Source organism: Folsomia candida, unplaced genomic scaffold, assembly GCF_002217175.1.
Source record: "Folsomia candida strain VU population unplaced genomic scaffold, ASM221717v1 Fcan01_Sc007, whole genome shotgun sequence".
NCBI classification, from domain to species: domain Eukaryota; kingdom Metazoa; phylum Arthropoda; class Collembola; order Entomobryomorpha; family Isotomidae; genus Folsomia; species Folsomia candida.
This window is the reverse complement of record NW_019091199.1, coordinates 6,593,041-6,620,600: the sequence shown is the minus strand read 5'-3', so window position 1 is coordinate 6,620,600 and position 27,560 is coordinate 6,593,041. Positions and strand designations below refer to the sequence as shown.

At 34.9% G+C, this 27,560-nt stretch overlaps 1 protein-coding gene and 1 long non-coding RNA gene across 2 annotated transcripts in view; both read left to right on the top strand.

The window, feature by feature from the left end:
* Positions 1–1,348: 1,348 nt before the first annotated feature.
* LOC118436241 lies at positions 1,349–1,991 on the top strand. Its single transcript, XR_004835301.1, has 3 exons — positions 1,349–1,602; positions 1,693–1,780; positions 1,902–1,991. It is a non-coding gene; the product is annotated as an uncharacterized LOC118436241 (long non-coding RNA).
* Positions 1,992–18,507: 16,516 nt separating this feature from the next.
* The window catches only part of LOC110852721 (broad-complex core protein isoforms 1/2/3/4/5), a 35,839-nt gene continuing 26,786 nt past the window's right edge, over positions 18,508–27,560 (top strand). The window contains exon 1 of the mRNA XM_035853867.1: positions 18,508–19,511. The gene's annotated coding sequence lies outside the window, so the exon portion shown is untranslated. The remainder of the gene's footprint in view (positions 19,512–27,560) is intronic.

Below are 27,560 nucleotides of genomic sequence, written 5' to 3'. Positions count from 1 at the left end.
TCGAAAATTATACGGACCTCATAAAATATTATTCCCTGAAAGTCAAACCACACACTTTATAAATATATCTACTTCACAAATGTGTGTTTAAAATGTGACAAAACACTATTTGAATAGATCGATACGACGAAAAATGAAATGAAAAATGAATAAAATGTACAACTAAAAAAATGTACATATGTACAAAGTAGAGCTGCATACATTGCATTATGCCGAACTGCGCTAAATAAATTGGCACCTTCATTATTAACTAAATTCATATGATTTCTTCACTTGGACGCTCTTTCATTACTCGGTTCTGAGAAAGGTGACGATTCCACTTTTCCTGACGATATTCGAGTTACAGATGAAGCATGGTTTTTTTTACCGTTCTACCTACGTAATTTTCCTCCAGTGTTCCAATTCATTCGCAAAAACATGTGCAATTTATTTATTGCCAGATTATAATTTTGCACTGTATCAATATCTGGGAGTATAAAAATTATAGTTTGCTGTTCTGTAAATTTCTTCCAACGTATGTACTACATAGTTTGAACATAATAAAATTTATGACTTTATAATTAACGTCTCTCTCATGAAAAAAATTCATAGTTATAGTTTTTTCCAATTAAAATAATTTCATAGTTTAAATATGTGAAGCCCATTAATACAGAATTATACATATATTCATTTGTGTGTAGTGTACATTTAACAAATTGGAGTAAAATGCAATTAAAATCTAATCGTCAATGACGATTCGTCATTAAATCATTCTCTTCATGTGGTACTTATTATTTGTAACCCGCATTTCACATTCTAACATTCGTTTCAAATAAAGTAAGAATGCATTATTTACTCAAATACAAAAGTTTGTCGCCACAATGGCCACATAAAAATTGTTTCCCACCTAAATAAATAAATGACACTTACTTATTTTGGTAAAGAATTTTACTCATTTACAGCTTATTTATCTGTAATTGTTTATTTTATTTGATAAAAGTTGCAACTTATCATCCACTCATTTCTGAAAAAAATGTCATTGTTTTTTTTTTACCGATTTGTGAAACTTAACAGTTTTATTTCTACATGCATAAATAGATTAAGATCAACTGATCGACATTTCTTTAATTTTTTTGCATTTTTCTAGCAAAAAAAACGTATCTAAATTTAAACCATAATTTGAATTTGAATTTGAATTTGAACTATCCAATCCACACATTTGCACCAACCAAATGATGAGAAATGCACTTAGCATCTCATTGTCATTTCATCTCTGGAGCACAATAGGAGTGCATAATCCCGGCAATCACACCACACTGGGATGCACATATTATCATATTTTTATTTCTACACGAGGGCATTACTACGACCATTGTCATTTCACATTGTTGTCTTATTTTTCTTGTGGGATTTCTTCTATGTGTGCGTCTTCATACAGATACGAGCATTTGTCTCTCTCTGTTATTCATCCATTTATGCATTTCATTTCATAATGAGGATTCCGCAAGTTTAAGTCGGGAGACAAAACCAAGTCGTGATCTCCCTTCAGCTGCAGGAATCAGAATCAAAAAGTTGGTGCAATTGTGCATCCAGACGAAATTTAGTGTGAGGATGAAGAAGAATGTGAGGCCCATCATTTTAAATAATTCGTATACAGAAAATAAATATGACTATTCGTATACAGAAAATAAATATGACTATTTGTGTGTGCAGGTGCCTGCCTGATGATGGGTTTGACGATGTGAATATATGTATCACAAGTGGAATTAAGGGATACCGAAAAAAATGTGAAGAGATCAAAGTGAGTTGGTTTAAATTACTACATATGAATCAGATTAGAGTTTATGATTAACATTTTATTTATTTAAGAATTGCACATAATTTTAACTTTAATTATTAAATGAATTGTGATATTTCTACAGATTTGTCAAAATCGGTAAAGAATTCGCTAATTAGTTTCATACAAAAAAGTCATGGATATGTTCTCGTTAATAGAATTAGGATTAGTTTAGTGTTTTGTTTACCTTTTATGTTAAATTGACTTAAAAAAATCATTGTAATCTTTATTGGATAACAGTTTGAGAATTATTTTCATATTTCTAGAAAATAAAAATTTTTTTTCAGAAATTTTGATTAAACTTGTTCACATCAATTTTTATGAATATAGGTACTCAACTAAAAACATACCCTTATCTTAATTATCTATGTACTCACACCTGTTGGTTCATTACCTAAATTTTGAACCTACTCATAATTTCTATACTTTTACAAAATTTATTTCTGGCTCCCAACTTAACCATAAATATTTCCTAGCTCTACATATTTATTAATATTATTATGCTTTTTAACGTTACAATCCACAATCTACATCCATCCACCAACTTTTTTATTCCAAAATATTCTCTCTCCTTCTCTCTGTTCTTCTTGCACTCTCACGCACGACATTCATGACTCAACCTTAAACAATGTCCACTTTTAGACTCGATCTTATTAACTAGACCGCAAAAGCTCATACACTTTAAAAAATCACACGACCTGATCCCCCTAAATCAGAATCAGGTCCGATTTTAATACCAATTTGAGTGCACTGCATAATAATAAAATAAATCTGCATCATGCAAACCATCATTTCTTCTTTATCATTAGTGCATACTTACGCATGTCATGATCCATTACACGAGATTTAAAGAGAACGGTTCTTCGTATTTCTCTTTATTCTTTACAAAAAAGCCGATACATCGAATTTCCTCGATAAAGAAATCATGATAAATATTTAATCGGATCACTTCATCGTTTACTTACATCCTTGTTAAAACTGTTGCTTTGCTTTATAGAGGTGGATTAAATAACGGAAATAAAAACAACACGATGGGTTTAAATGTGTGCAAAAATGGTGTTGATTTTGTTGATAAATTGACTTTGCGGGATCAAAATCATTTCCGAATCGTGTAATCAAACTGTCATTTTATATATCTTATATTTATTTTTGTTCGTTCTGCACGCGCAATTACACGAATAAAAAAATAAGTTTGTGATGGAAAATGGTTATGAACAGAGGACGGATATATACTCACGAAAAATATGTATTAAATATTTACGAAAGAAAGGCCGCTAAAATATTTACGAATTATGTATGTAAATACGAATAACACCATAAAAATACAATTTTCACAAAATTTGTATTTTTAAGTAGAAATCCTCTGGATTTTTTGTAATAAAATTTCATTGAGCATAAAAATTCGTCTCACATCGTTGAAATATTTACAAAACGTGTTTTTGAAAATTTATTTAAACGATTTACGCATTTTTTCAAACAGCAGAAATGTATGTCTGAAAACCTATAAATATGTAAAAAAAAAAAAAAAAAAAATATTTTAAAATTTTTGAAATCTTTGCCAGTTTGGGAACACACTCAAAAAGTTTGACCGTCAGTCGTCACTAAATGAAAAAGCTGAAAATAAATACATAGCCGCCCTCTGCTTATGATAAAAGAAACCCAAAAAAGGAAAGCTTAGATGAGACTTAAGAAGTGCGATAAAAAGTATTTAATAAATTTCTTCTCCAGTGAAGGGTATAGAATTTTAATATTTTCAGTATCAGCGCCCCATTTTATTTTATACTAAATTATATAAGCAACATGTTCACGTATGCATATTACTGGGGAATGGAATCGACTATTTGGTAAGACCTGTATATTATGTATCAACTTTAAGTATAATTGCAAGCATTCATAATTTTTTAGTAACAAGAACAATTAGCAAATGATTTTAATATGTTTCGCTACATCATATTTGAAATTTGATAGTTATTGTATAATTTGTATCTATGATAGTGAATGAAATGGGGCGCTGATGCTGGAAATATTAAAATTCTATACCCTTCACTGGAGAAGAAATTTATTAAATACTTTTTATCGCACTTCTTAAGTCTCATCTAAGCTTTCCTTTTTTGGGTTTCTTTTATTTAATAGTTTTTATTCGCAATTGAAAGTAATTTATTAAGTAGTGTAAGCTAGGGTACCCTTTTATTATTCGTAATTATCAATTTGCTGAGTGGTGGGCCTTAGCAACTAAACTTGGTGGTGGTGGGAGAGGCAATATTTTGACCACCATCAAAACTTTCTCAGTTTTAAACTGATTTTCAGGATTTTAATTTTGTATTTTTATAAAAAATATGTATCAACTTTTTGCTCATTTACATTTAGCATGAAGGCCTTTATTTTTTTCTAATCTTAATAAAACACATTTTCGATGGTGTTTTTCCTGCATATCTCAGGAACAGGGCACTATTCCAGCCTCCTGGTCGACAGTTCAATTCTAATTTGCCATAATTGACTCTGGACACTAATTTCATTAAAATCGGATGGAAATTGACCTAGATCTGAAAAAATTAAGCTTCTCAAAACCGTAGTGATTGCTTACTTAGATGATTTTTTTCCTGCAGTAACTATAGCCTCATCTAAGAAAAAAGAGAGATGTAAATTGACGATGATCGGTGTGTGTCTTTGGTTTTTATCGCATCAAAATCTTGTAGATCCATTTCCAACCTGTACACATTAAGAGAAAGAGAATACGCGGAGAGAGACAGTTCATGCCAATCTAAATTTGATTCTTGGACTGAATAATGTAATCATATCACATCACATCGGTCGGATAAAGTCATGATGAGTAAGACGATGCTGATGATGATGGAAGATAGTGAGTGAGTGAGCAGGCAATAATAATAATGATAACAATAATAATGACAAGTAAGAAAAAAGACGGAAAGGTAAAGAAGAAGACGGGATTTGATAAAGAGATGATGATTTTGTTTTAAGTGCATGAGTGAACGACACGATTATACAACAAAACCCAGGGCAAAACAGAGATTTGGATCGGCTGATTGTGAAAATATGGATTGTGCAAAAAAAGCAAAGGAGAGTACAAAATATATGGATTTGAGGATGACGGACGACGAATAATCCAGAGACGACAAAAAAATTCTGTGTTGTTAATGCAATAAAATAGTTCTTACAAATGAAAAACTTGATCTTCATTTGTAACTTATAATCTAAATTTTACTATATTTTTCTTTCCGACTTTAAATTCAATCAGTATATATTTTCAGAAAATTAGTGAAGTTTGTGATTGTATTTTTAATTTGAAAAATCAAAGCACAATATCCATTTTTCAAATTATTCGTATCAATTTTGAATAATTCGAAATCCTTGAATATTCATAATAAACCTGCGTTACATAATTTGCTTGGCATCAAATTTCGAAAATATCAAACGGGCTTGAAACTCCTACAAATGCAAAATTTTACAAACAATATTTCCCAAATTATAACTTTTTTTACCAGTAAAACAATCAAATTTAATAATCACATCAATTCTTAAAAAAATCTACTCCACCCATCAATCTCACCTCATCCCTATTAATTAATTACTACATCACCTCCAAAAAATCCAAGCACATCACCAAACCAAAATCTAAACCCACCTCCGCAATTAAATCACGCCTCCCATTATTATCAAACTCCTCTCTCTCTCTCATACACACAAATTCGCACATATCCACATGCATACTTACCATTTTCACATACCAACAACACACCACACACATGAAGTGAACATGCATACATGTGGCCAATCCCAAGATGCGCATCCAATCAGAATATCATCCCCGAGTTGAACGTCTTCCTTCCTTCCTCCTCTTTTTAGTCCTTTTCTACACACACGATCCGGATAGACTTTCATAAATAAAATGCCTAGCAAGCAAAACTAGAGGCTAACAAACCCTTCTGTTCATCTCTCTCTCTGTCAGAAGAAAAGTCTACAACCCTTTCTTCCCCGACGTGATTTCGTGTGCAGAATAATCTTCACGTATCCATCAAACCGTTGTGAACACGTCAATCTGTTTTTTCTTCTTTCTTAAAGCAAGTCTTCTTTGCATGGCTTTTATTAACTCACTTTATTCACTCACTCAGTCACAATTAGCTCGATTCGCGCAGATGAAAGGATGGATACAGTCCGCCTTTCTTTCTCGTTATGAGATTTGTTGCCAAGATTGTGTGAGGGAATCACGCATCGCGACTCGTCTCATTGCGAATATTTTTTTTTTGCCGAGTCATTCAAGATTCACACACAAGAGAAAATTAGAAAAAAGGTTTGAGCTTACAGTGGCCGCGGAAGAAGTGGTGTGGGGACAATGTCCCCAGGGTTGTGCGACATCTGCCCATGTTAGATAAACCCCATCTGGAATGTTAATATCCCCCTCTGTCCCCACCCACGGCTTCCGCGGCCACTGTATGATGATGCCACTTTGTATTTATGATTATGTGTGTTGTCGAGTTGAGGGGTGAAGATTACATTTATTACGAGATGATGATGAAGAGATAACGTGTTGCCTTAATCTTTTGATGAGAAAGTTAATTGAAGGGAAATCCCGTTCTTTTTAAAAATAGGGGTAGCTTAAAAATTGCAGTTATTTCATTTTACACAGCGTCCTTTTATTCAGGGAAAGATCTGATAAGGAAGAAATTCGACAGGTGGACGGCACGACGAATTACGTACGTATTTGATTTTTTTATTTTTTTGAGGGAGGTTTTTCGAATGAATGGCGCAGATTTTTAGAATGTTTTTAATCGAATGTTGTTGTATCCTTTTATGAAATTAATGAGTCTGCGAAATGTAAATATTTATAATGTTATTAGCTTCAAGGAAATCGTTAGTTTCTTGTAGAAAAATAACAAGAAAGGCGAATAACATACTCGGCAATTCATAAATTACTCGTGTAAGTGGTGCATCATTAGGCAGAGAATGAAACAAAAAAACATGTCGTTACACTGATAAGCATCGATCGCGATAACCTTTCTGACATTTGCTTACATAAATCGGGAAATGTTTTAGGAGAAGAAGAACATAAATTTTAAGACATTTTGTTTCATGTGGTCTTTGGCAGCTCAATTTTTTCAGGAAAATTCACATTTTTGGGTAAAAATCTGATTTTCCCAAAGTCATCATCTCGCTACTTCCATATATCACAGCACACCACACCACATCACACCCAATCCAATCTCATGCAATGATCGGGTAGATGATGACGATGAAAATTGATCCCGTTCATTGAGCAGAACAAGAAAAAAACTGGTGCATGCAGCAAGAACACAACAGCATTTTATCATGTACGGTACTGGACTGGTGGATAAAGACGATGTTTTTTTTTGCTTTAAATAGGCGTATCATTCCGCACACGTCGTTCCTGGTATTTTACTTTGGTTTGAGAAATTAATGTAAAAACGATAAAATTTTGATCTAGGGAAAGAATTCGATATTTAAATTGTAAAAAAATTGACAGGATGTTAATTATAATGTTTTGATTTAACCTACTGCATAATATATAACTCTAAAAATGCAATTATTAATAAAATGGAGTGTAAATCATGCAACAAAATAATGCAACAAAATAATGCAACAAAATAATGCAACAAAATTTTTCAAAGCTAGCACTATTGTATTCTCTAATTTGTCCCGAAAATTAGCCAGTTTTCTTCCTAAATTAGTTTAAAAATCTAGGTGTCCTCTTAATAACGCTTGGTTTATCCCGAAACAAACCTTTAAACTTATTTAATCACCCAAAATATAAGATCAGGTCAACGAAACGATTCTTTATTTCGTACTGCAAATTATTTCTGCAAGGTTTTGCTTCATCTAGTTTTCCTCATTCATCTCTCTGTCTGTTATTTCCGAAAAGTGTAGAAGAGAGAAATGCAGACTCACAAGAAAATTCATGCAAGCACAACCAACCGCCTCGTGAACCATGGGCGTGAAGGTGGCATAAATAAATGAGCGATCTTCTTCTTCTTCTTCCCAAAGCCAATGTGCCTTAACCAAATCAAAATCACTTATTCTTTTCAAGTGCAAGTGTGCATGCATTCGGCATTTGATTCAAAAGTCGACTCGTTGCAATTAATGATGCGTGTAAATCGCGGAGGAAATGTGTATAACTTTTGCCACCTGCATGGCACATGTCAACCGGTTTAATTTCCTTATTCCTCATCATCATCTGCCTGCACTTGACATTATTTGCTTGATTTGACGCAACAACTGACGGAGCTCAAGCAGATCAGAAAAAACAAGCCAAACCACCCAAACTGACATCAGTTTCGTGTATGTATTCCAATTTCTCGATGGCATGATTGATTGATTGATGCGCAGTCTGAGCATGAAAATTGTCTCATTTTCTGTGTAAATATGTGCAAAAATTGTGGGGAGCAGGTGTGGTGGTGTTTATTGTGCATGCGAGGGTGAACGTTACGCAGGTGTGGATGTGTTTTGCACGATGGTTAAAAAAAAGTCTGTTATGATCTCTTAAAGAGATGAGCTTTTTTTGCAATTCTTGAAATAGGTATTCGGATGTATGTAGAATGCAAAATGTGAATAATTCCGTTATAAGATGGCAAGAATTATTTGAAGTTACGAAAAATTTGCGATTGTTTTATTTATTAAGCTGGATTTTGCAGCTATATAATTAATAATTTGTGCCCAAATTACACTGATTTCGGTTGAAATTTGGGAGATAGAGTGAGAAGATTGCACTTAATTCACATATAATTTACTTTTTGCTTCTTTAATTATTGGTAAATGTAGATTTACAAAAAAATAAGCAATACATATTCCCGCACACTGCGTATTATTAAAATAATAAAATCTACCCATTTAGCATCTTACATGGAGCGTATGTATGCATGTCAACCTCTCGTTTTTACATGATCCAGCCTTTACCTGTCTTTACCGTCTCGTCAATCAACGTCTCGTCAGTCAAGGTAAGAAAAGTCAACCTTTTTCCATTACCTTATAAATACGCATCTTCTAAAGACCCGACGCATCCTTACGACGACGAACAATGGATAAACGAATACAATTCTGCTGACAGTTCTTGACCAGGCAGGTAAATGGATGGATGTGTGTGAATAAAGGAATATTGCCGTGTTTACGCTGGTGACATAACAATGCATGAATGCATGCAATAAATATAAAGTCAGCCCTGTTATAAATAGAGATTTTAGGGTATTGTTGCGGACATGTGACCCACTCCGGCTCAGAATAGGTGCGGCTAATAATAGAAGACAGGTCAGCAGATAGATGACACAAAGACTGAAGGACGTACGAACACCGAAAATGTTGGTAATAATAGATTACAAGTTTGATTGGGTTGATTTCTTTAAAAATTTGTACAAGTTTCTTAACTTTTATAAAAATCTAATAATTTGGTTTTTGATTAATATTCGTCATTAAGCAGAGAAGCGTTTAAGCTAAAGGAAATAAATAAATGTCTTGTGTACCACTTTCCATTATTAATTGAGTATAAAGTAAAGCTGAAAGTTAAATGTATCAATTATTGATAAAAAATAAGAACTGTTTCAAGTAAAATGCGGTAAAAGCCGAGACAGAAAAGAAAGAGATTCATTACTTTGTGATTTGCTAATTGGTAAAGATTTTGTAAAAATTGAAACGCCAAAGTGCTCTCATTAATTAAGCAGAAGTTTTATGGCACTTAGCACTTGGAACATTCCAATAAAATATTCCAACACTATGGTCCATCCAGAAAAGACGGACCATCGGCCAATGTTAATAATATTGTAAGGCTAAATGGCCGACCTTGCCATAACTAACAACATGTAAAGTTTCAAAATTAATTGCACGGTCATTTCTTGATGGATTTTCAAAATGGCGCACGTTTTGGAAACCTTGGACCCTTGGGCGAAATATATATTTTCAAATTTTTGAAATTTGGCCCCACCCACCAGTTATCGAGGTCACAAGGTCAAAAAAATCAAAAGACATTGCCGTATTGGATTTCAAAATTCTGCAAGGGAATTCGAAAGACCTGGGTCCAGATTCTTGGCGGATAGTCAGGTCATCGTATCCAGCGGTTATCTGGCCGCACCCCTTCATTAGGGGTCAATGGTGGGTGTGGTCAAAGGTCAATTCCCAAGAAATACAATAGAAAAAATTCTTACCACCGTAGTTTCTGAAATTCAACGTCACCATTATTCATAAACTTCATCGTGCACCCCATCTGAATGACCTCACCTTATCGTAGACCTCATGACGACAAAGGGGTGTGGCCATCGGCGCTTCTGCGAATACCCAACTCATATACGGCATGCGACATATCATTCTTCTCAGCTCGATGGGGAGATCAAGATTAAATATTTGAAATTTGGAAACCACACCCCCAGTGGGTGTGGTCATCAGCGACTTCTCCATTTTAACGAAACCACGTCATGCGACATATCCTTCTTCTCAGCTCAATGGGGAGATCAAGATTAAATATTTGAAATTTGGAAACCACACCCCCAGTGGGTGTGGTCATCAGCGACTTCTCCATTTTAACGAATCCACGTCATGCGACATATCATTCTTCTCAGCTCGATGGAGAGATCAAGATTAAATATTTGAAATTTGGAAACCACACCCCAGTGGGTGTGGTCATCACCGACTTCTCCATTTTAACGAAACCACGTCATTTGATATATCATTTTTCTCAGCTCGACGAGGAGATAACGGCAGAATACTTAAAAATTGGAGACCACACCCCCAGTGGGTGTGGGCATAAGCTACTTTTCGATTTTAACAAAACCACGTCATGTGATATATAGGTTTTCTCAGCTCGATGGGGAGATCACGACTTACACCTTGCAATCTGGAAACCACACCCCCAGTGGGTGTGGTCATCAACTACTTATCGATTCTATCATGCAATAAATCATTTTTCTTAGCCAGATGAGGGGATCTTAATTGGATAAGCAAAATTTGGAAACCACACCCCCAATGGGTGCAATCATCAGGGAGTTTTTGATTTTGACAAAACAATGTCATGTGATTTCCCTCGTCAACGAGAGAGGATTCAAACGATATACTTCAAATTCACGATCCACACCCCACTGGGAGTTGAACTCGAAGGCTTTTCGGTTTTAACATGCCTTGTGATACAATTTTCTCAGCTCGTCTGGGGGTTTGCGACTGAATAAGTAAAAAGAGGAGAACACGTTCCCCTTAAGGTGGCACATTTTTCACTTTCCAAATTTGCTGCGCTCCCCATATTGCAGGAATATGTCACCATTTGCCAATTTCATTTTTGACATTTTGTAAGTCAGAAGGATTAATTTTGGAGCAATTTAGAATGAGTAAAAAAAAATTTTACCCGAAAGATTTCGGGTTTTTAGGAACAGATTCAAATGGTCTCTGGTAATCAGACCCATCCTTGACACGAAATTTAAACAGAATTATGCAAAATTAGAGGCGACTTCCATTCAACAGGAGGGAAATTAAGAGCATTAAGGTGTGAAATCTATTCCCCCTTCATTGGTTGGTTCAATCCCAATGTCCCTCTACTACCCGGTGAGCCAGTTCTCGTTCGCCTTATGACCCTTCATGCGGATGATGATAGTGTGATGACGATGATAGGATGACTATGATGGCGGCGGGTATGGCCTGGCAATAAGAGCTGGCTGGAGGATGAAGAAGGTTGTTACTTGTCCGAAGGTCGATTTATTACTGAATTGACTTTGGCAATGTGCAATACTTTTATGATACAAAATGTTTACAAATTAACTCCTCCTTCATTGCCATATCACCAATTCTTCCACTTGTGCACGTAGATGCACACAGAGGAAGCGCGAGAGCAGAGTAGAGGTTGAGTGGTTTCAGATGTTGCTTTCCACTTGGGAAACTTGTTACGTTTTTGGACGGTAATTCCCCTTGTATTAAATTACAAGTATTAAATTGTACTAAATTGTATTGATACATTAAATTACTTCCTATTTGTGACCGACTGATTCCAGTCTAGTAAAAATTTGTGAGCATACGTTGGGACTCCCAACTTGGGAGACCTCCATTGTCGGTAGACATCCGATTTGAAAATAAAAATTCAGTCTAATTTTGCCCAGCTGTATATAAAGAAATTCTCGGGTGAATCAGTAAGTTTAGAATCCACGTCCAGTGGGCGAAGAAAAAAAGTCACCCCAAGTCCATGACTTCCGCAAATATAAGAATCATGCAGACTACTTATCAAATTGCCGTGTCCACCAATTGGTGTGATTCCGAGGAAAACACCCAGTGGGGTGTCCATCATAAATTTGAAGTATATTATTTGAATCCTCTCTCATAGATGAGAGAAATGACATCACATGACATTGTTTCGTTAAGATCGAAAAGTAGATAATGACCACACCCAGTGGGAGTGTGGTTTCCAGATTTTAATTATGCAATTAAGATCCCCCCATCTGGCTAAGAAAAATGATATATTGCATGATATTGGTTAGAATCGATAAATCGCTGATGACCACACCCACTGGGGGTGTGGTTTCCAAATTTCAAATATTTAATCTTGATCTCCCCATTGAGCTGAGAAGAAGGATATGTCGCATGACGTGGTTTCGTTAAAATGGAGAAGTAGCTGATGACCACACCCACTGGGGGTGTGGTTTCCAAATTTCAAATATTTAATCTTGATCTCCCCATCGAGCTGAGAAGAATGATATGTCGCATGCCGTATATGAGTTGGGTATTCGCAGAAGCGCCGATGGCCACACCCCTTTGTCGTCATGAGGTCTACGATAAGGTGAGGTCATTCAGATGGGGTGCACGATGAAGTTTATGAATAATGGTGACGTTGAATTTCAGAAACTACGGTGGTAAGAATTTTTTCTATTGTATTTCTTGGGAATTGACCTTTGACCACACCCACCATTGACCCCTAATGAAGGGGTGCGGCCAGATAACCGCTGGATACGATGACCTGACTATCCGCCAAGAATCTGTACCCAGGTCTTTCGAATTCCCTTGCAGAATTTTGAAATTCAATACGGCAATGTCTTTTGATTTTTTTGACCTTGTGACCTCGATAACTGGTGGGTGGGGCCAAATTTCAAAAATTTGAAAATATATATTTCGCCCAAGGGTCCAAGGTTTCCAAAACGTGCGCCATTTTGAAAATCCATCAAGAAATGACCGTGCAATTAATTTTGAAACTTTACATGTTGTTAGTTATGGCAAGGTCGGCCATTTAGCCTCCGGAGAATTCCGATGGTCCATTTATTCTGGATGAACGATAATTGTTGTACAGAATTATGTTACAAAAACAAAGCATAAAGAATCTGGACCAAAATCTTTTATGATATTACTAATGCAAACAAACAAACAATTCCTTTTTTGGCATTTTAGTTGAACATTTCCATTTAACGATATTTTGGGGGAACTTTTTGAAATTCTACGATCAACATAAATGCATCACAAAATTACCATATCACCAAAATATGTTAAAGAATCATACTTTATTTCTTTTTAAACAAGCGCTAAACGTCCAATTCATATTTACATATTAGACCAAAAACGACATACACCGTTATAAATCTCGCATATTCACGCATATGTTTATTTCTCGGTATTAAAGCTACTACCGCTTGGTATCAAAATTGTGCTACAGATGTGGTAAAACTTTAATACCGACTTAATCACTATAAAACATTACTTATCAATACCACTTTAGTATCATATATGAACACATCTCGGTCCTATTTTAATACCGAATTTCTAAGAATCTACAAATATTTACATCTTATGCAACTGATGAACAATTATTCTACACATTCCGAAATTTCCGTCGTCTCATTTTTACCCCCGCAATAAATCTCCTCACCCATCCAACCACCACCACCCACCCATCCGTTCATATTATTTTTGTCTATTTTCACTAATAATATTGAACCCACATCACTCCTCCCAATAATAATAATACTACGAACAAACTTTGTTGTTTAATAAGAAGAAGAAGAAGCCGCCGTCGAGAGAGAAAGCCATCCAAAAGAACGAGCCGACGACTAATCATGATTCGCCACCATTCCTCATCATCATCATCATCTGCCTGCTCATCCATCCAAGCCCAGCACCAAGAGTAATTTGCTCTCCTTCAGAGAAGTGTAATATTTGCATTTGAAACGTGAATTTGCACATCGAATAAGAAAACACTTCATCAAAATCTTATTCCTCTCATCTCCACTTTTCAACTTATTATTTCAAAATTTAGGGAAATCCATACATTATTTATGATCGACGGGTTCAAAAATAATAATTTTTTCCCTGTAAATCCCTCTTTTCGAAAAAGTTTATCCAAAAATTCCCTCCTTTATGGAGGCTACTTTCTCCTCCTCTTGACTTTCTCCCTGTCCCAGCACGACCAGTTTTGTGATCCACTCCACTACCTGCCTCGCCTCCGATTCTTCTGCTTTCGTCCGTTCGTGTAAGAAATAATGAAGAATATGATGCACCACGGATGTAGACATGGAGAATGAAGATGTGGTTAATTTGTATGTAAAATATGGGACCAAAGTAATAAGTAATGATGAAGAAAGCCACGCCACCAGTATCCCCACCAGAGAGTTCCGCGTTCCCATACCCTTTGGGTAGGCGACATCGTCATTACGACTTCATTCCTGGCCAAGGCTGACTTTCACCAACAGAATCCGAATGAGTTTTGGTTTACGTGTTCATTTCTTCTTCTTCTTCGTCTTCTTTTGGATGATGTAAATTTATTCCGAGACGTGTGGTCGTGGTTTGTGTGGTGCATGGTGGTGTGGGTGAGATGAGAATGTGCAAGTTGAAGATTTTCGAGGTGGATGGTGAAGAAATTAATAAAATGGATCAGATCTCGTGGTATCATCCTATCGATGTCGTCTTCTTTAGCTTGTGATGATGTGACCACACCCCAAAATGAGGAGGATTTTGTATATTAAAAAAGAAGTAGGAAAATTTGAATTGTTTTTTAATTTTAATTTTGTATTGGTAGAAGAGGAACATGGTTTTCTGTGTATGTGAATTTCTTGGTGATAAGCACTATCCTATATCGATGTCATCCTTAGCTTGTTATGACCACACACAAAATTATGAGGAATTTTGTGCTAAAAAAGAAATAGGAAATTTTGGACTGTTTTTATTTTTTTGTTTTGCAGAAAAAGGAACATGTTTTTTCTGTGTACATGAATTAAGAATGTGCAAGTTTTGGGGGGAAGATTTACACATGAAGAAATTAATAAAATGGATCAGATCTCATATCATCCTATCGATGTCTTCATCTTTAGCTTATTATTATGACCACACCCAAAATGAAGATGATTTTGTACAAATAGGAAATTTTGGAAATTTTTTGTTTTGCAGAAAAAGAAACGTTTTTTGTCTGTGTACGTGAACGTCTTTTGCTTGGTGATGAGCGCATACATATTTAGTTTAGATGAAACTAATAAGTAAATGAAGGAGGAAAAGGCAAATTAATTCGAGAGCGTGAGTGAGCAAGTGACAAAATTGTGTGCTCGACTTATTCCCAGTTTTTCGTCGCCTAATCAGAATACAATGGGAGGATAATTTTAGGGATTCACTCGCCCATGAAATATTTTACTTAGTTATTTATGTTACGTACTACGTAACTTCTTCACTCGTGTGCATTCTGTGAAGATCATGTGCGGGTTTTTTGCTGTCAGGAGAAGAAGTGTAATGAGAGAGATGCAGATGAAGAATGGAGAGCGAGGCTTAAAGACAAATCTAAATAAAGTGTATGAAAGTAAATTTGGAGCGTGGAATGGGAATGGCATTGCTTAATTTTTGTGTAGGCATTTTCACACATTTTTTTAAATTTCCGAATAATTTTGAAATCTGTGGCATAACTGAAAATCATATTAATCGCAATACATAATCCCAATTCTGTAAGAACAACCTGAGTAGCAGTACATGTGAATGTATATTTTCACATACCTAAGTACTTTTTGGCAACTAAATCTACCAAAAAACTTTTTTTTTACAAAAACAATGTCCAATAAATTTGTCCAATAAATGATAAGTTTTTGTAGATTTATTTTTTACCCTATTTTACAAACTACGCACATAACCTTTACATATAAATTGAACCAACCAGTAACCGATCTTCAAAACTGGTAACCGAAATACTTTATCCACTTAAAACCCCAATTTTGATTATTTCTCATTGAAAGATAAGTTATCTAAGATAACCCACAAAAAAATTAAGTATTTATTAATCAAACTACAATAATCCCATATTTTTCCATCCACACATTCTTCACCTTTTTTAAAACACTATTTCTTTCTTCTCCCACACCTGCAAATTCATTCAACGACACACATTGGATTCCATTGGTTGCTCCACATTTGCGCCACACGGGCATGAAATTGTCATTCTAATTCATCAGCAGGACACGAATGAGTAAAATATCATTGAATAAGAGCAGGCACACAAAGTTTGAACTGAAAATATGCAAACTTTTTAAAATACAGCGATGGAGGAAGATTGAATTCATGAGATGATGATGAATTTTATTTCTGTCCACGTTCCTTGTCCTCGTCGTCGTCGTCTTCCTGTGTCTTGTCTTTTTCTCATGTCGTGACCAATGCTTCATTAATTTTAAACCTTTTGTCGCATCACATCCCATCCACCAAGTATAGAAGAATTATGTATCATGTGATGAAAATGATGATGATGGTATCATGCAGGAGAATGTGAGCAAGCTATTATTACGATTATTGTTTGTGTAAAGATGGTGATATAAACGGTGATGATCCACGCTATTTCTTTAGTTTCTGTTAATTAAATTAATTTAGGTAGATACACAAAAATTTTAACTAATTACTCGGTAGTTTATGTAAGGATGAAAAACTTTGCATAATTATTCACGTTGATTAAGTGCTAAATCGTAAGTATGGAAAATAAGCCAAATAAATATAATGCTCTACATACCATACCATTACGTAATCTGAATACTAAGAAAATTATATTAAATCTACCAAAAAACTTATTCGACGCTGAAATTCGACATTTCCGAATAAAAAATCTCAAACCCACTTTCCATAATTCATATTTTTTCAATAAATGACCTTTTACCTTAATTCCACTTATATTAATCTAATATTTGTCTCTGTTTAAACATATTTTTTAAAAATATTTAATGACTTTAATTTCATACGAAAAATTTTCATATTATTACTCTAAAAACATCTTCTACCCCCCGAAATTTCTCATCTTTTTTTAACACATCGATTAGTCTTACACAATTCAAGGTGAGACAATAACGAATGAATGAAAATCCTTCCTCCTCCCGTAATGGATTGGATTACTCACACATACTTTGTTTGTTTGTGGTCAACTTGAGAAATCTCATTTCCATTAGGGCAAAATATTCTCAAGCATAACAATACGTCTAATGCACCCACCTGCACAATTCATACATAAACCTGCTCCTTATCTACCCATACATATCTCATTTCTCCCTTACTTTTAGCAGAATTACTAAAATAATAATAATAATAATAATAATATGTGAGATACGGCTCAGAAGAAAAGGGTTCCTTTTTGGCCAATGTCCTCTCTCATACTCCGTTCCTCGCAGTAATTCATCTCATTCCGTTCCCATTCTCTAATTTGAGACATGATGGATAATAATGGAATTAGAAATGAATGTGCTGAGAGACCATGCATACATATTCTGATGATGATGATCTCTTTACCCCAGCGGGGGGCCCATCTTCTCAAATCTGCTCTACTTTGTCTCATCCACATGCATGCGTGATATCATAATACATCAAAAACTACATAAATGTGGCCCAGGAAGAAAAATATTCGTTTCCATTAAAGAAATCATTTTCTTAAGGATAGAAGAATGCCTTAAAAAACATCACATACATACACATTCAACCATTATTTCTTTGTTTATTTATCCATCCACCAAGAAATTAATCAGTGTTTATTGTTTTAGGATTTTTATTTCCTAATTTTATCCCATTATTATTATGTACAAGTTATGATTCTTTAATAATTATTGACTCACACAAAAGGTAGGTAAACTTTTGTATGTGACTTTCAGCTTTCTTTATCATGTCACGAAAACGATTTCATTTCATGAAAGGTACATTCTCTCGTGAAGGGAGAGAGATGATGTACTTACTTGTTATTGGTGGGTACATATGCATGTATACATGCTGCTAAATATGAAACAGTGGCCGCGGAAGGTGTGGGGACATTAACATGGTAGGATAGGGGAGGGAGGGGTTTGCATAAGATGGGGAGATGATGCGGACATCGAACAACCGTGGGGACATTGTCCCGCGGGGAGTGAACATGAAGACAAAAATAAGGCTAGTACTAAAAGGGAACATGACGATATTAACTAAACAATAACATGACTGAGGTAGTTTCTTCTCACACGGGCACGATTTGACTCAACTCAGGGGACATGTTCTTGTGAAGATTTACTTCTACATTGTTACAAAATACACACCTCAGTCACCTTACTCCAAGTTTCTTGTATACATATTTCTTCTCATGAGTAGGAACGGGGAGAAATTGTTGCGAGATGATGATACATTGATGTATTAGATTTTGGTCTCGGAATGGCAAGTGAGGTGAATATTCATCACGTAAAGTTACCTTAAACGTGTATGTACGTACGTAGTGCATACATACATTTACTTCTCATGCATTATTATCATGGGGAAGATGTTCTGGTGCTGGTGGTGGTTTACAGGACACGAGATTTGGCAATACAGGAAAGAAAAGCCAGCCAGCAAAACAAGGCATGAGAAAGAATCGACACACAAGCACATACGCACCATTACGAACAAGACGACTTTTCTTGACGGCCTTCTTCTTCATCTTGAGAGAGAAAGAAGGGTGGAAGTAAGTAGGGAGCGATTTACGACGTAAGTGAGTGTGTGAGTGAGTGATAAAAAGAAGAGGAAACTTGAGATACGATACGAACTAACGTGACGATGTGTGTAATGTGTGTGATGTGTGGGTGAAAGTTGGCTTGAGGATGAATGAGAGAGCTGCTGAGTCTCAATTTGCCTCGCTGAGAACGAATGGGACTATTCGACTTTGTGTGTGTGGAGTTTTACTGTGAGATTTTTTATGAGATGTTTTTTGGGTGGGATTGATACATGTGAATGGATTTTGTTGGACGAGCTGTGATTTTTGGTGAGGTGAAGGATTTGACTTGATTGAGAAGATAAATTACGTGAATAATTAAATTAACTGTCTCAAAATCCCCCATAAAATTAAACTACGTATATCTTTTGACGTTACCTTATGTTAGAATTTTGTGACATACAATTTGAAATAAGTGCTAAAACGACATGAATTCGTAGTAGTGATAACTTTTTGTGATTGAAATTGTCCTCCATTTTTTGTACCTGAACTGATACATTCTTTACCTCCTGAGATGTTACATTTCCTTACCTAACGATGATGCGACGACTTTGATAACCTCCATCCTCCAGACGACAAGATTAGGATACAGTTACGACCCCACTTTTTGTCCGGACGTGTAAGTAACGGGAACGGTTTGGGATTCTTTCTTGGAGTGGAAACTTTTGGTTGGAGGACCCCAATAAAACTATCTCGCTCGAATAAAGCAAAGGTGGCCAATCGAGGGAAAAGAAAGTTGGATTCTTAACATGCAATCATCCCCGACTGAGATCCTGCACGAAGGTTAGTGACGATGTTTTCATGCATTTTATTGTATTTGCTTTTATTACACCTGGCAATTACTTATCTCTAGAATAATATATCGAGAAGGTGCATAGAATTCTGAGTACAGATTGTTATGTCATGTTTGTTAGCTGCTTGGTAGCTACTGGATTTTCCCTAATAAAGTAATCAATCCAATAAATGAGAGCAATATGATATTTTTGACCCATGAGAAAATTTGGGATTCTTTGACGTCGTAAATATTTTAATACAGAAAAAAAGAAGTCAAAGATTAATTAAGATACTTAATTTTTTCATTAATTCCAAAAAATTGCGCGTCTTTGCAAATAAAATCCTAAATCAGTGAAATTTAGTCGTAAATAATTGATAAAGCATTATCGATTATATTTTTGACCCATGCCAAAATTTGGTATTCTTCAAAATGGTTTCTGGTTTCATATAGAAAAAATAGGACGACCAAGATTAATTTAAATTAATATATACCATGTGAGATTAAATATTTTGGTGAATTATAAAGAATATAAGTATCTTTACAAATAAATCATTGAAATTTAGTCGTAAATTATTGATAATGCTCTCCCTTCACACTAAAGTGGACTGAATACACGCACACAATAAAACCCGACTTTAGTCCAGTTCCTCCCATTATGCAACTGTCAAACTGTTGTGATTTGACCCACTATGGAAAAATAGTCAGAAATCCTGATATGTCACCAATCCATCCAAACCTAACTATTTACCTGTCTTGTCTCTCTCTCTCTATTTATTGAACTCGCCCGACCTACCTGAACAAATCGTCGTCCCGTCCTTCAGCTCATTTCATTTCATCCCTTATTCCAAACCAAACTTACTTTTCACACCTTTCCATTCCATTCCTTCCTACGAGATGATCTTTTCCACCAAAGGGCGTCCTTCCTCTTCTCACTTATTACACCTTCCTTAGCCCATCACGTAACAATGCATCACAAGAATATGTGATGGTTGGTTCCATATATTTGCTTGGATAAGACAGATAAGTCATAAAGTCGATGTGTTTGTACATCAATATTTTTTCCAATGAGAAATTTTGGTGGATTTTTCAGAATTATTGCACATCTTCTGCTATCGAGAATGGTCGCATTTTAAATTTTATTATTATGGGGGTTCACTCTCTGGATAATAAACTCAGGTAGTCGTCGTACATACATATTATCCCACCTCAAGTGCATCTCTTTCCCTACATCCATCCATCCATCACTTGGTTAACAACACGTCAGTAACGTGTATAACGTAATGTGTGCAATTTTACATGCTTGCATCCTAGACGTCCTTAAAGTCCAAAAGGGATCCTACTGTTTGGATTACCTTGAAGAATCGGCTCGGCTCCCGGTGTCTCGACCTCTTTTGTTTTCTCTTCTTTTCGTCTTAAGTAAATGCATGGATGACGACTTAGACTTAGGACACTTTAATTGCACCTTTGTTATCCTGTGTGCATCACGGACACGAGCTTAGCATAGAGATACATACCTTTTTGAGTGAGTGAGTGGGTGAATTATTATTTGGCCTAAATTAGTCAGGAATCCTGTGCGAGTGAGATTATGTATTTGTTAAGAGATGTTATGTACATGCATATTTTTGCTGTGTGGAAAAGATTTAGTGAGGGATAAGCTGTGGAGTATATAGTTTGGTTTATTTGTTTTTGAGTGGAACAATAAGTCGGCCTTGGGAAGAAATTAAGAAATTTGGAGGATTTTAAAAATTTCGTGATAATACGTGGTGGATTTTAAGTATGTGAGTTATTTTTGTTGTATAACAGTGGAAGCAACTATCTGTTTTAAATTTAAAAATATAGTTTTTACATCACATTTATTATTTCGGGATATCAAGTCATGCAAAATTGTAGCTTGTATTGACAAGAAATGAACTTGGAACCTGTACAGGTAAGTCTTCTGATTATTGGTTTTTGAAAACAATTCTAGTGTTTTGTGAGGCAAGATGAGACACATGCTAAAATCTGGAATTTTGGAAAATTCTTAATTTATTTTGGTAGCTGGCGAAATTTTAGTTTATTATCATTGCACTTAATAAGAATAAGCCTTTACTTACATACATTTTAGAAACGTAGTCTAGAATTTTAACGTATTTTGTAACAAACAACCTTTTTTCAGAATCAGTGTGTCATCTACACTTGTTACTTCTCTATGCAAATGCAACTGCACACCTTTATCATAAATACATACATTACATGTTTACTTGTCCCATTGTTATTAATCCTTCCTTCTCCTAAATACAAGGCAAAGTCGTCCTTGACTCTTAGGCATTCTTCTCAAAAAAATATTTCAGTTTTGTAAAAAGAAGAACATGTCACATTTTCTTTAAAAGAGCGCTGTTATGATCATCATCATCACTCAATTTTCATGAATTTTGTGGAGACACTTTAGTTTCATGTATGCCTTCAAACTTTAACTTTTCACGTAAAGTGGAGACGATGTGCATGGGACGAGACGAGAAGGTGACAATTGACCATGAACTTTTTTCATTGTTGCATTTTCACTATGAGATCTCTCACTAATCGACAGGTTTATTTTGTGCGGAGAATGAAAATTTCGAGTCAAGTCATGTCCTTTCTTCCAAGAAGTAGCTTTTCCCATAGCGAACCAATAACATGTTCACATGAGTTCAAAGAATGTGAATGTGAGGAAAAATAAAGTCAATGGACAATCGCTGATTTTAAAATGAATTGGAAAAAAATATTTGCGACACCTTTAATGACGTTATGATGCAACCTTTTTAAAAATAGCTTAATTTTACATTTAATTTTACAAGATCTTGGCAAATTTTCCTTTTTTCGAAAAAATAGCTTTTACCATAATTAACCAATAAGTAACATGTTCGAATTCACATGAGTTCGTTCAAAGAATGTATGCCTGCATGAGATGTGATCTTGAAGTGAAATGTGATCTACTTTGAAAAATATTTGCGACGTCTTTAACGACGTTATGATCCAACATTTGCATTAATAGCTTAATTTTACATTTAATTTTACAAGATTTTGTCAAACTGTCCTTTCTTCCAAGGATTAGCTTTTCCCACACCTAACCGGTAACGTGTTTGAGTTCACGTGAATGTGAGTAAAACTAAATTAAATGTGGTACTCATATCTGGGAAAATATTTGGTAAATAAATTATACATGTTAACATTTAACGACGTTAAGATCCAACATTTGTATATCTAAATAGAGTAATTTTACCTTCAATTTTACCAGATTTTGCCAAACTGTGCCCAAAATAGTAGTTAAATGGCAAGACTGTATATGAAAAATGCCCTCTTTTAACTATTAACTAGTAAAAGCGTAACAATTCGTCTCTCTTCCCAATTTTATCAACATTTTCACCAAATCCCAATATTTTACATCAGTCTTGCAACAATTTTACTTTACAGAATTACAATACTTATGTACCTTTCATACCAAAGTCTGCTAACGTAAAGTTTTACATTATTTGCATACATACGAACCCATTCATTCCTTCAAACAATATTATGTCACACAATAATAATTCCTTCAACAAAAGCTGCCTCATATAAATATTCTGCATTACTTACGTGTATCTCTCTCTCTCTCCTTCAATGTAATAATAAAACTTTTTAAAATAAATTGGTTCCCATCATCATCATAATCATGATCCCCTCGCATTTTGTCCACCTACCCACCCACGCATCACACCATGCCTCCCACCACCACCACCACCAATATTGCAATCCACCATAATATCTCATCCTCCTCTCCTAAATGGGTGATGACAATAATAACGATGGACCACATCGAATGAGGCAAACTGTCAGTTTATGTATTCTCTATTCCTTGGTCAATTCTGTATAAAAAGAGCAGCAGCAGCTTCTGTATTTATGGGAACAAAACTGTCAACTGGGGCGAATTGCTCACTTACATGTCCAATTTATCAAGCCTTGATAACAATAATACATAAATACAAAGATGAAGAATAAAAAAGGCAAGACAACAAAGGAGTGAAAAACATACTGATTCTCATCTCATCGCATTTTTGAACGATAACATATTACACTCGTCGACTCACAAGGGACACTCACGACCTGTCGTTTGAGTCCAGAGTGCCCACTATGTTTTTTAGAATCTACTAGGACCCCAGATGAAGGATCCATTCATATTTCCGTGTAAAACTCATATTTGGCGCCATGGCGTGGCGCCAAACTTAAAAATTTGCATTTTCGACCAACTTCAAACCCTCATAACTTTTGCAGTTTATGACGGATTTTCAAAATTTTATGCTTAAAATGATCACAAAAGTCGAAATTTTTGAGAAAAAAATAAAAATAAAAAATTTCTAATTTTTGCAATATTTTTAGGATTTTTTCGACGAACCCCCATTTCGAAGAAAATTGCGAAATTTTGCGAAAAGTTAAAAGCGATAATTTTAGAAAAAATTTCATGGAATAAGAAAGTTGGACTCCTTGTCATGATTTTTGCCAAAAATTTTGAAAATCCGTCCAGGATTTCAAAAGTTATGGCGGTTTCAAAAATAAAAACATTCAATTTTGGCGAATTTGGCGCCACGCCACGTCGCCAAATATGAGTTTTACACGGAAATATGAATGAATCCTTCATCTGGGGTCCTAGTAGATTCTAAAAAACATGGTGGGTACCCTGGACTCAAACGACAGGTCGTGAGTGTCCCTTGTCAGTCAAGTGGGAGAAGACACATCGTCACATTATTCACTGCGTGTTGTTTAGTAGTAAAATGGCGAGAAATTCAATTCACGGATATTTAGCGAGTGACAGGTATCATGTAGGTAAGAAGTGGCGAAATGTAAAAAAAAGAGAAGAAGCCACTCATTTCATTTCAACATTTTATGTATTGTTAACCCTTTTGTCCACTGTTTGAATTGAATGACGTGAGACATTACATTATGACGAACGGTATGGGGTGTGAAGAAATTTATACATATTCACAAAATTTGAGGGGAAAAAATTCAGACTGGTTTTTAATTTTTAAAAGTTCTGTAACCAATTTAGACGAGTTGATTGGGAAAAATCAGTAGATGATGGGTAAAGATTTATGTGTAAATGTGATATCAAAAATTTATAAAGATTCAAAAATTAAAAAAAAAGAAACTCCGACTTATTTTTAGTTTTCATAAAAGTTCTTTAACCAATTTGGCCAATTTGATTGGAAAAATTAGTTAAAATCAGTAAATGATGGGTAAAAATTAATAAATTTGTGTAAACAATAGTAACTTCTTAGTCACAATTAAAAAAAACATTTTGCACATAAATATGCAACTTTTTTGATTTTGTGTACGTTGAACGGCGTTAAAATGTTGTTACAAAATGTAAGCATCAAAATTACTATTGAGATTCCACTAGCTAAGGTTCGCCGTATTCAAATCAATTAGACAAACAAATTAAAAAACAAAATTTTAAAAATATTACACTTTATTTTTAGTGGAAACCCCAAAACTCAAAAAATTCCACGACCAAATATCATCTTTTCATCACCATTTCCACCCTTTAATAAATAAGTCACCTCATCTCATACGTAACGTATCCAACACATCACATCGCATTAAACCGATAACTTATTACACATGACAAATTATGCTTTAAACTGTGGAGAGGAGAGGATTCTTGCATCGTTTCACAACTTTTTCCTCCTCACCTGCTCAGCCATTCTTCACTCAGAGTTAGATTCATTCCTCTTTTGTCTCCTGCCTGACTCGGTCTTCTTTTCAGTCAAATTGTCATTTTTTAAGAGAAAAACGTGTAAAATTATTATCTGAGATGCCCTTTTTATAAATGTTATTTGTCTCCGTAAGTAGTTTCCCCTTTGTGTGGGTGAGTAATGTGAGTGAAGTGATGTGACGATGATATGATGAGATTATGTGAAATGACACCTTTTTTCGTGTCATGTCTCTTCTTATCTTTTTTATGTTTGTCGGTCGGTCTCCTTGTTCCGCTCGCTACTGGTTTCGGGTGGGTGGAAAGTCGTATATTTAGTTGTTCTTCGGTATGTATGTATGAAGATGAGCATGTTGTTGTGTTATCCCATAACCAAAAATATTTATGGACTCGTTTGCATGCTGGTAATGATGACAGGGATGATGATATGATATGATGATGTGGATGTGATTGTTGGATTTGTCGAGTGGATTGAGAAGGTCACATTTTCGGTTTAAGCGAGAGATTTAAGTAACAAAGTGGAGATAAAGAATTTTATGAGAATAATGAATTTTGGGGATAAAAATTGTAATCTACAAAATAGTTAAGATGTATTTTAAACTACGAATATGTCAGGCATAACGAGCTTTGTAAAGAAGCGAGCCTGATGAAATAAATAATAATAATAATAATACTATATAAATTTTAAACAATCGCTTCAATTTAATTTACTTATTTAATAAATGAAACAATATGTGTACTTCGTTTTAGGCCTTGTAAGATGGCCTTATAGATTTGTCAAGATGTCTGTTTGTCCGTCCGGCTGTAGGCACGATAACTCTCTTTAAACAAAAGTTATCGAGTTGAAATTTTGCATGTTTCATCTTCGGGTAAAAATTAAGGACGAGTTCGGAAATGGACATGATCGGTCAAGTGGTGGCCGGTGGGGGTCATTTCCACCCAAATGTGTTGCCATTAACTACCAAGATGGCATTAAATGTCATCTTAAAAGGCCCCGCAAAGTTGCTTGGAGTAGGTTTTTCACTTATTATACTCTCCACACACAAATAAGAATAATACTGATTTTATTACACCTGACCTGGATAAACAAGCGATAGGAATATTAACTTTTAGAAAAATTATTTTGGCGTTGAAATTATTAAAGTTTTCAAAGATAAGTACTGTCCAAGGCATGATTTCCGGCTAAATTGAAACGGCTGTAGCAAGTCTTGCCAAAATCACCTTTCTTAGATTTTTACTCTAAATTTGGTTTATAATGTTAACTAGCTCTGAGCGAAAAAGCTAAGAAAGGTGATTTTGGCAAGGACCGCTACGACGGCACAAAGTCAGGTCGGATTTTGACTTTTTGGGATAGAAAATAATTAAACAATAAATTTTACAAGTGTTTCGTTGTCGTGAACAACCAATTTTCACTGAAGTTCTATCCCTCTTCTTAGACTACTTCAAATAGCCCGAGCCTATGTAACTAAGTCCGTCTGTCCTTCGGCAAATTGATAAGTAAGTCTTGCAAAACTTACCTGATTGACTTGTCATTTTGTATGCACTTAATATATCTCAAATAAAGAATTCAGTTAGGAGATTAACCCTATGGAACTTAACCCTATGGAATTTTAATACTTCGCCGATGAGCCAATCAAATTCACGTGTATAAAGTACGAAACCAATTTGACAGTTTTAAATCTAAATTAAGTTTCAATGATGGTCTACAAGGCCTGAATAGAGCCACGGGTCTCCCTGATAACAGACTTGAGCCATATTCTAACTCGATTTCTAATTTTAAGCATAGTGCAAAAAGTTTCAAGTCAATCGGTTAAGGTTTACGGGACTTACAATTAATTCACAGACAGATGGACTTACATGGTTACATAAGCCCACCCTCGGGAAATAAGTTCATTCATTTCTGAACCATATCACAAAATAGTTGCCAATGACGTATATTTTATCAATTTAAAAATAAAATTCTTGAGCCAGGCCGAAAAACCAGCCGTGGAGAGTACTTTCCTTTCTTAAAGTATTTTTTTTACAAATAAATAAATTTAAAAGATGTGTAAAATAAAGTTCGTTGGGTTTGTCATATTTTATAGAGCTTTTAAATTTATGAATTTGGAAAAGTACTTTAAGAAATTTGAAAATTTTAAGTGGAATTGTAACCTTTAATAATTTCAACGCCAAAAATAATTTTTCTAAAAGTTAATATTCCTATCGCTTGTTTATCCAGGTCAGGTGTAATAAAATCAGTAATTGCGAATTTTACCAGTGGCCCAGGAATTATAATTAAAATCAAGGGGGCGTGGCCCAGGGGACCATCGAAACCAGGTACCCTTCTTTCTGAAAAAAACTTTTCAAAACTTGTTTA